Genomic DNA, 7,749 nt, shown 5'->3' on the forward strand with positions numbered 1-7,749 from the left:
TCATATATACATCTCTTGACTTTTTATTGAATCAAATTTAAATTGTCAGACAGCTTTCCTTTGACAATTCTTTTGGTATTTTGTCCTAACAACTCCTTATATGGCTTCGTTTTAATTGCTATTTGACAGTGCTCCTGTGAAGTGAAATAAAACTGTTTTCCTATGCCAAAAGCTCCATATAAATGCTTATATAACACAGAACATAACAGTACAATACAGCCCTTCAGCCCATGATGTTATATCAAATTTTTAATCACTCTAAGTTCAATCTAACCCTTCCCTCCTACACAGCATTCAATTTTTCAATCATCAACGTGCCTATCTAAGAGTTTATTAAATGCCCCTAATGTATCTGCCAATGCCACCACCACAGGCAGGATGTTCCTCACACTCACCACTCTTTGTGTAAAGAGCTTACCTCTGACATACCCCTATACTTTCCTTCAATAACCTTGAAATTATGCCCCCTTATATTAGCCATTTTTGCCCTGGGGAGAAGTCTCTGGTTATCCACTCAATCTATGCCTCTCATCACCTTGTACAACTCTGTCAAATCACTTCTCATCCACCTTCTCTCCAAAGAGAAAATCCAAGCTCACCTAACCTTTCCTCATAGGATATGCTCTCTAATCCAGGCAGCATTCTGGTAAATCTCCTCTGTATCTTCTCTAAGGCTACCACGTACTTTGCATAATGAGGTGACCAGAACTGAACACAATCTTCCAAATGCAGCTTTATAGAGTTGCTACATTCCCTCACGGCTTTTGAACTCAACCCCCTCCAAATGAGGAAGGCCAACACACCATACATCTTCAGCCTTATCAACTTGTGTGGCAACTTTGAGGGATCTATGTACATGAACCCAAAAATCTCTGTGTTTTTCCCACTGCCAAGAATTCTGCCAAAAATCCTGCATTATGTCTTCAAATTTGATGTTGTAAAGTGAATCACTTCAGACTTTATTTTATTTTTATTTATTTATTTAAGATACAGAGTGGACTAAGCCCTTCCAGCCCTTTGAGCCGCATTACCCAGTAACCCCCAATTTAACCCTAGCCTAATCACAGGAAAATTTACAATGACCAATTAATCTACTAACCAGTATATCATTGGACTGTGGGAGGAAACCGGAGCATCTGGAGAAAAGCCACACATTCCACGGAAAGGATGTACAGGCTCCTTATAGATAATGTCAGAATTGAACTCTGAACTGCTATGCCCCATGCTCTAGTAGTGTCCTGTCAATGTCCGTTGTAACCTACAGCAACCATCTACACCATCCACAACACCACCAACCTTCATGTCATCTACAAACTTACTAACCCACCCTTCCACTTCCTCATCCAAGTCATTTATAAAATCACAAAAAGCAGGGGTCCCAGAACACCACTGGTCATCAATCTCCAGGCCGATTATGCTCCATCTACAACCATCCTCTGCTTTCTATGAGCAAGCTAATTCTGAATCCACACAGCCAAGTTTCCCTTGATCTTATGTAGATGCCTAATATTTATAGTTTTGACCATTCTAATGCTCCCCTGAACAGTTTTGCCTCTTCCACCTTCTGTAATTTTCAATTCCTCTTGAAGTCTATCAGCCATATCCAAACTCACACTGCCCCATTAGTACTCATTGACCTACAAGGACTTTATCAATGAAGAGGAACTAAAGGGACCAATTAAAGATGAGTGATGGGTAAAGAGGAAAGATTTAAGAAAGGGAATGCCAGAATTTATGGATGATACAGCTGAAAACATGGCCATCAATGATGGAACAAAGGAAACTGGGAGTGCACTGGAGGTATGAATCTAAGGAGTACAGGAAAGATTCTAACACAAGACGAGTAATTCAAAAAATCAGCTAGTTGAGTGTTCACACCCCAACTACCAAGTCCTCACATCAAGTCATTCGAAACATGCAAAACTAGGTCTGCCAAGGATACAAGTATTACATAAGAATTATTGATCTGTGCTTAGTTGATGGATAAAAGTAGCTTTGACTTATTTTCAGTGTTTAGCACAACAGAAACAAATCAGTCAACACACATCAAAGTTGCTGGTGAACGCAGCAGGCCAGGCAGCATCTCTAGGAAGAGGTACAGTCAACGCTTCAGGCTGAGACCCTGAAGGGTCAAATCCTCGATTTCCAAAAGTTATCCAAAGAGAAAAGGTGAAGATGAGAAAGAGACTGTACACAGTGACAGGAAGAAACAGTCAAAAGGGGAAGGAAGAAGGGCAAATAAAGATAAGCATGATAGTTATGAAAGGAGACACAAAGAGCAATATATTATGACTAATGTAAACAAAGCTGCCAAAATCTACTAACTATATCTTCCTCTTTGTTACCAACAAATGAGACCAGAAGGCAGATACAAGGAAAGCAGTACAAACAAAATGGCATCAAGAAAAAAACATTGCTTAGAATTTCATTCCCATAGTTTTATGTACAAACGTACATTGTAATTAGACTAAAATACACTTTATTGAATCTAAAGCAGTGAATCTTGGAGCCAGAGTATGACACACTGACTCAGCTATGTACAGCATTGAGAAGACTTTCCAGTCACTTGTCCTTTGGCTAATCACTTAGCTATATCATAGGAGATTCACATCTACACCATTGGTGAAAAGCAGTTTGGTTAAAGTATTATTTGGCATAGTGAGTCATGAGATCTGTTATTATTTTATAACAAAGCATCAAATAGCATTTAATATGCCATCAATCATTGCTTTACAAAGAATAGAAGGGAAATTCATTAATCTGACCTTGGATCACCTAGATCCAATAATGCATGTAAAATCTCAACTGGAGACAAGAAAGTGTACAAGAGTGAGATAGAATGGGTGGTTGAGTGATGTTACCACAATGACCTCACACTCAATGTCAGCAAGACCAAGAAATTGATTGTGGACTTCAGGGAGGGGAAGTCAGTAGAATGCTCAACCTGAGTAGTTTTAAATTTACAGGTGTCAACATCTCAGAGGATCTATCCTACACCCTACGTATTGATGAAAACATGAAGTGGACACATCAGTGGCTCTACTTTATTAGAGCTTCAGGAGATTTGGTATGTCACCAAAGACTCTTGTAAATTTCTATACATGTACAGTATGCTGGACAACATTCTGACTGGTTGCATCAGCCTGGTATAGAGGCTCCAATACACGATCACAAGAGCCTGAACAGGGTTGTACACATAGTCAGCTCCACTATTGAGGACATCTTCAAGAGGTGGTGGCGTAATAAGGCAGTGTCCATCATTAAGGAACCTCACCACCAGGAACATGTGCTCTTCTTGTTGCAACCAACAGTGAAGAGGTACAAGAACCTGAAGACCCACGTTCAATGATTCAGAAAGAGTTTCTTCCTCTCTACCATCAGATTTATGAACATCTGTAAATCCAAGATTATTCTTTTTCTAGGCACTATTTATTTATTTATTTTGTAATTTGTTATCATTTTATATCTTTGCACTGCATTACTGCCACAAAACAATAAATTTTATGTCCTATAAGACAGTGATAATAAACCTAATCCTCTTTCTAGAACAAGTATGTCAGTCCACATCTGAGAAGTAGCATAACTGACCTTCTATTTAGATTAAGATTGAAAAAATAACCTTATGTACAGATAAATTTAATGTTTTCATTTTATTTAAAAATCACTTTAACAGATTTGAACATGCAGACATTGAGAAAAATAATACCCATTAATTTAGAAATCTTATTATCTAGGTACTTTTCAAGTATTTTTTCATTCATTTCTACCAGTTTGGTTCAGCTGCTACTTTGAATTACACTGCAGTAGTATACGAAAATCAGCCTCCCATATAACATTGGTGGTTACCTCCACAGATGTTTCATACAAATCTGGTCCAGTAATATACTTAATGTGAAGGAAAATGCAGCCTACCATCTTCCAGTTATTGACTTAATAATTTGCAAAAATATAGGTAAAAGATGAGACAGTGGGGTCAACTGGATTGCACACAGCTAGGCTACACTTGACATTTCAAACCCCATGTAACTGGGGCTCCAAAGTGAATGAATGTGTTGCAATTTTTCAAGGTGGTTTTGACAACTACCTTGAATTTTTTCTATTGGTAATCTCATCCCATCACAAAGCTCAGAAAAGAACTGGTGAATTGGTAAATTTGTTTATTATTGTCACATGTACAGTGAAGCATAAACACAAAAGATTGTGCAGATGCTGTAAATCCTGAGTAACATAAAAAATGTTGTAGAAACTCAGCAGTTAGGCAGCAGGTATGGAGGGAAATGAACAGTCAGTGTTTCAGTCTGAATCCCTTCATCAGGACTGGGAAGTAACGGAGCAGAAGCCAGAATAAGAAGGTGGGAGGAAGGGAAAAACTTGATTTGCATCCTGTCCATACAGATCATTGGATCACATCAGTCCATTGAGAGAGTAAAAGGGAAAACAAGCATAGAACGCAGAATGATTATTACAGTGACAGAGAAAGTACAGTGCAAGCAGATAATAAGGTGCAAGGCCATAACAAAGTACATTGTGAGGTAAAGAGTCAATCTCATTGTACTAGAAAACCATTCAATAGTCTTCTAGCAATTGGAAAGAATATTCTTGAACCTAGTGGTACACGGTTTAAAGTTTTTTTTAATCTTCTGACTGATAGGAGGGGAGAGAAGAGAACATGTCCAGACTCAACGGAGTCCTTCATTACATTGGCTGCCCAGGAATGTCTTTTTCATGTAGTGTCAGGGATGTGACCTGTCCAACAAAGCTAACTAAGTGTAATTGGGGTCTCAGTGCTTAGGACACCAATATCACAGACACATAACACTAGCGTCCGGATGTTAAAGAGCAGCAATCCATTGATTCCATGTGAATCATCAGAATCAGGTTTAATATCATAGCATATATAATTAAATTTGTTGTTTTGCAGCAGCAGAACATTGCAATGCATAATATGAAACTTAAAATTACAGTAAGAAATATAAAAATTAAATAAGTAGTCCTCAGGTTCCTGTATCTCTTCCTTAACGGTAGTAATGAGAAGAGGGCATCATCTGGATGATGGGGTCCTTAATGATGGATTCCGCTTTTTTGAGGAATCACCTTTTGAAGATGTCCTAGACGTTGGGGAGGTTAGACCACCCATGATGGAGCTAACTGAGTTCACAACCTTCTGCAGATTTTTCTGATCCTATGCAGGTGGTCCTTTCATACCAGGATGCTCTTCACGATACATCTGTAGAAATTTGCAAGAACCTTTAGAGATATACCAAGTCTCATCAAACTCTGAATGAAATATAGACACTGTGGAGGGGATTTAACTTGCACTTTGATTGTCATCTAGCTGAAAAAGACAAAAATCTTAACTACTATTCCTGAAACCCCTCCTATGGCCTCTCTTCTTACAACTTCAATATTTTCTGTTATTACTTGCTTTGAATCTGAGTATAATCAGAATGGCCTGCAGTTAATGCCCAGGCCTAGTCAATGATTATTACAGTAATATAGCTCTATCAGTGGAATATGTAACTTGGTAGAGGTGCACTTGCATGGACTGAACGTTTATGCATATAGAGGGGATGTCCATCCTGCCCACCTGACCTGAATGTTATTGAATTTCCAAAATGCTAATGCAGTTGCATGTATTCAAACAGGCATAATAAATACCAACGGCAGCTTTTGATTCAAACCCATAAAAGAGAATATATTTGTCCAGGCAGCTCAGTCACACAAATGGTGCATAACAATAAAAAGAAGACAACATAAAAATTGAAGGTAACATCACCAAAATATACCATAAAGTATGTATTCTGTTACGTAACAACAAGGTTATTAGGTGGAAGCTGGTAATGCAAAAATTATTTCATGTGCAACAATATCAATATACTTTTATTTCCAATTAGGTGTGAAGACTGAGGAAAAGAATTTATTGCTGGAGATTTTTACTATAGTTTATGAATGTAGTTTTCACCCACCAAGAGTTCTAAGGCAGAATTGGGTGTAGACTTACTGAAAGTGTAGTAGACTTCCAGTTTGCTTGTACAGAGAGGCAATTGTAGCCAAATTCTGTCACCCTCAAATATTACATTTATTGCTATTTTCAAATGATACAATCATGCCAAGAAGATTAAATATTATTTACAATAATATTCAAAAATTGAATTGTGCTAAGCCCACTGCAATAGAAACTTTTCTGAGCTAAAAGTATGGAACAAGGTACCTTTAAACAAGGGATGTGCACCTAAGTCTATCAAAGGCTTAGGGTAAAATACTTAGAGTACTTCTGTACATATTAGAAGTGCAACCTACATGCTTAGAACACATAATAAAAGCCAATGTGTAAACTGTGCTGAGTGACTTCCCACCACAGCTAATGCTCTTAAAACAACTTGAAACGTTGCTTCAATGAATGAGTCTGCATTGGGAAAATTAGATCTATGAGTGAATAATGATTGAAACATAACAAATAGGATTGGGGTTGATCTGCTCTGACATTCATCAAGCTCCTGGCAATCTTCTGCCCCAAAGCTATATTCCCAACTCTCTTTGATTCCCTTATTATCCAGAAAACTATCAATCTGCTTTGAATTAGATCACGACAGAGACTCTACAGGCCTCCAGGATAGAGACTTCCAAAGATTCATCTGTACCTGAATTTAAAAAGCTTCAATTTTCTCAGTCCTAATAAGTCTATCCCTTTTTCTAGATCCTTGGTTCTAGACCAGACAGAGGAAGTGTCCATTCTGTACCCAGCTCTTGTTAAGCCTGCAAAAAATTGTAAGTTTCAATGAGATCGCCTCTCATTCTTATAAACCCTAGAAAATGTAGTAGATTTAGATAACTCATTGTCTCCTCATTCAGATTTACCTGGTCCTTTTGAACATTGACATTACCCATGCGCTTTCTATTTAACAAAAGCTTTGATTTCGTTTATGCATTAAAATGAACAGTTTCACATTTTTCTATGTTAACATTGGTTAATTTAAATCTCCTTTAAGCTCTTTTCTTAACATCCTCTTCATTACTCCCAATCACTCCTAGATATCTGAGGTCCAAGTACCAATCCTTATGGTAAATCAGTCATAGAGTTAGAGAGTTATACAGCATAGAACAGGTCTTTCAATCCACCATGCCTATGCTGACCATCATGCCTATCTATACTAATTCCATTCACCTACATTAATTCTATATTCCTCCCTACACCTTTCTCAAATAAGTACCATCATAAGTACCCAATAAATATTCAGTGCCTTCTGAACTTATTCCCATTTTTAGGAAATTAATGTCCCTCTGTTCAACATTCCCAGAGCCAGGTGTATGTCTTGCCCTTGTTTAGCTTCCCAAATTGTACCAAGTTATGCTGGTCTAAGTTAAATTCCATCTGCCATTCCCTTGCCCACTTTCCCAGCTGATCTATATCCTGTTGTAACCTTAGACAACCTTCTTCACTATCCAATATACTACCAACTGATGTCATCTGCAAACATACTAGCCATGCTACCTACATTCTCATCCAATATTTGCCACGGCCTTCTAACCTGAGAAGAATTTGTTAAATCCAACTCATTGCTTTTTATCCAATAACCATTTCTCAACCTATTCCAGCATTTTACACACAACTTCAATGGCTTCCTCAAAATATAAACTGCTGGATAAACTCAGTGGGGCATGCACATCTGTGGAGACAAAAAGAATGACCAATATTTCATGTCAAGACCCTGACATCAGGGCCAAGAGTACAGAGGGAAGATAGCCAGC

This window comes from Mobula birostris, chromosome 9, assembly GCF_030028105.1.
Source record: "Mobula birostris isolate sMobBir1 chromosome 9, sMobBir1.hap1, whole genome shotgun sequence".
NCBI lineage: Eukaryota > Metazoa > Chordata > Chondrichthyes > Myliobatiformes > Myliobatidae > Mobula > Mobula birostris.